This window comes from Hibiscus syriacus, unplaced genomic scaffold (genome assembly GCF_006381635.1).
Source record: "Hibiscus syriacus cultivar Baekdansim isolate YM2019G1 unplaced genomic scaffold, ASM638163v2 tig00110895_pilon, whole genome shotgun sequence".
In the NCBI taxonomy this organism is placed as follows: domain Eukaryota; kingdom Viridiplantae; phylum Streptophyta; class Magnoliopsida; order Malvales; family Malvaceae; genus Hibiscus; species Hibiscus syriacus.
The window spans coordinates 1,102,896-1,105,889 of record NW_024062903.1 but is presented as its reverse complement, the minus strand read 5'-3'; the positions used below and the strand labels follow the sequence as shown (position 1 = coordinate 1,105,889).

The window sequence follows — 2,994 nt, the reverse complement described above, 5'->3', positions numbered from 1 at the left end:
TGTAAAATATAGAAGACAAGTTGGAACACCTATTTCTAATATCAATCATCACTCATCGATGAGTGTCACTACCATCATCATTATAAACGCCTGACCACCGTGATCAAAACTCAGTGTTCCATTCATCGAGACTCCCCGTTGATCATTGTGGAGAGATTACCGAAGGCTCGTTAGAAAACCCAAGCATTTTCACTATTTTCAATGATTTGGACAGATCATAATACATGTATGTCACACGGCCACCACCACTAGACTCCCTGATGCCTCGTGATCAAAACCCAACTGGTGAGTAATTTCATTTTGGTGTTTTCTTTGTTCGCCTTATATAAGACTTTCAACCATCTTTTTTAGCTTATTTTGTTTGGTTTTCAGTGTGTTTCCGAACTGATTTTTGTTGGTATTGATGAATGATTGCATGTGGAGTAACTGACCCATTCCCCTATCATGTTGCCCCTCCACACACGTCGCCATGCATCTCCTTTGTGCGCGGGGTTTCTTTTTTAGTCGAGAGCCTTCTAGAAGATTGATATGGTCAGATCAAACCAACCCAATTCGGTTTGAACCAACTCTGCTTGAACTGGTTGGTCCAACTGAATTGGTAGAATCGAACTATTTACATAGAAACGTTGACTATTTACATGATCGTTGACCTGACTCGTTGACTTTAACTTTGACTTTTACCAGCATTGACCGTTGAATTTGACAACAAATTTGACTATTTATATCCTATTCTATGTTTTTCAACATCCTAAGTTTGAATTTGAAGTCTGTTTCATCAAATTCTAACTTGAAAGCCTCCAAACTGACATTTGAATCCAAACATGCATATGAATTTAAGTGTTTTGGATAAATACTTTTAAGGTTGGACTAAGAACTAATTTATTTTATTAATTATGTAAGGTACTCGTGATTCTCTCGATCATACGTCTCTCCGACCCAGCTCTTCTTGATCTAGTCATTCGCATGAGCCCGTTATTACTCATATGATTTGGTAAACCTATTAAATACTCTAGTTATAATATTACTCGTGTAATAACTCTATTTTGATATTATTTAGGTTTATGTACTACTATACATCGTAGCGAGATCGATCCTTAGTAAATCTCTGAGACCGACCCTTTTTACAATGTGTGTTCCTTATGTGTTATATATTGTTTTAAATATCTATCTGAATTATCATGTGCACATGACTGTTTTATATGATTTAAAATGTGATTGTCTTATTCAATTTGACTTCAAAATATTCATCTATTTTAAAATCTAATTTTTGTTTAGTGAATTTTAAATCGTGTTTGTCTGATACTTGTTCTATAATTAATGTCTTTATTAAAAATAAATATGCATGATTTATGATTTCTTGATACTATTGATATTATTTAAAACTGTTTTACTGGGTACTTTTTTGGATTTGACATGGAGCTCTGCATGTTCAGCTCCAATCAAGCTGATAATTTTTTATGGACTTAAGGTGACCCTTGGGTGGGCTCATAGGCCCGATGGGCCTTAGATAAGACCTTATAGATCATAAGGCACTCCCTTAGGATGGATCATTTGCTTTGTGTATGGGCTAAGTCCTTATGGACCTAAGGTACACCCCTCAAGTAGCTTCCACGCTTCAAATAGGGCAAGTCCTTATGAACCCAAGATGCTTTATTAGGTTGGTTCCTAGGTCCAATGGGCCTAGGGTAAGTCCTTATGAACCCAAGATGCTTCATTAGGTTGGCTCCTAGGTCCAATGGGCCTAGAGTAAGTCCTTATGAATGTAGTTTTGGGGAACTATATATGGTGTACGGTTAAAGGGTAGCTATGTGTTTCAAATAAAATCATATTGTCACTTTTATACTATGATTCTGAAATCCGTTTTGAAATTTATTCGCATGTTTTATTCGACACTTATTGGAACACATTAAGCTCCCTAGCTCACTCCCCCAAACTTTTCCCTTTAAGATACTTTTGGATAGACATCCTAGACTCGACACTTGGAGGATCAACACATTTCATACAATATATTTTTTGTAATGTTTTTATCTTTCAAACTGCCTTTATTGTGGTGAAATGTACCTATATTTCGACATACTAGTGTTATGACAATTTATATTACAACTGATGCATGAATTATTTTGTCACTAATTATTGGGTATTTTATTTTAGTCGTGATAATTTATGTTTTATATTAGTCAATTTGACTTTATAATTTTAATTAAAATTTTGAAAATATTTCAAAAATTTTTATTGTAATTCACTAGATTCAGTCGTAAAATATAGGCTAGGTCTACGAGATTACAATTAGTGGTATCACGATGTCTAAATAAAATTTTATATTTTTTAATTTGAAAATTTAGGAACTAATCATAATAATAAAAACCTACATTGAATTAGTATATTTCTAACATATTCATATAATGTTTGTTATATCACGATGTATGAATAAAATTTTATATTTTTTAATTTGAAAATTCAGAAACTAATCATAATAATAAAAACCTATCATTGAATTAATATTTTTCTAACATATTCATATAATGTTTGTAATATTCCCATTAAATACTATTATGATTCGTAGAATCCGAGTTTTGAAAGTCTTGTGAGGATGAATTAGAAGAAAACGATAACAAAGAGAATACCTTAAATAAATTAAGGGCGTAAGTCATGACGGGTGTGATCCTACCAGCACTAATGCATCGGATCCCATAAGAACTCTGCAATTAAGCGTGCTTGGGCGAGAGTAGTACTAGGATGTGTGACCTCCTGGGAAGTCCTCGTGTTGCACCCCTCAAATATAAATTAAAATAAAACCTCAGACTATTGATGAGTCTTAAATAAAAGTAAGGTTGTGAAATGTTTTACAAATCGAGTTACAAAGTCCATGTCACCAAATTTTTATGACTTTAACTGTTTATAGGACTCCAAGTGTCAAATATAATATTAAGTTTTATCTTTATGTAGTAAGCCTCGAGATTCCCTGAGAATAACACTAGGTGAGGTCAAACGACT

General features: G+C 33.4%; 1 non-coding gene across 1 annotated transcript; it reads left to right on the top strand.

The window, feature by feature from the left end:
* The first annotated feature begins 2,654 nt into the window (after positions 1–2,654).
* On the top strand, positions 2,655–2,773 carry LOC120146148. Its single transcript, XR_005518187.1, has one exon. It is a non-coding gene; the product is annotated as a 5S ribosomal RNA (ribosomal RNA).
* The last annotated feature ends 221 nt before the right edge of the window (positions 2,774–2,994 follow it).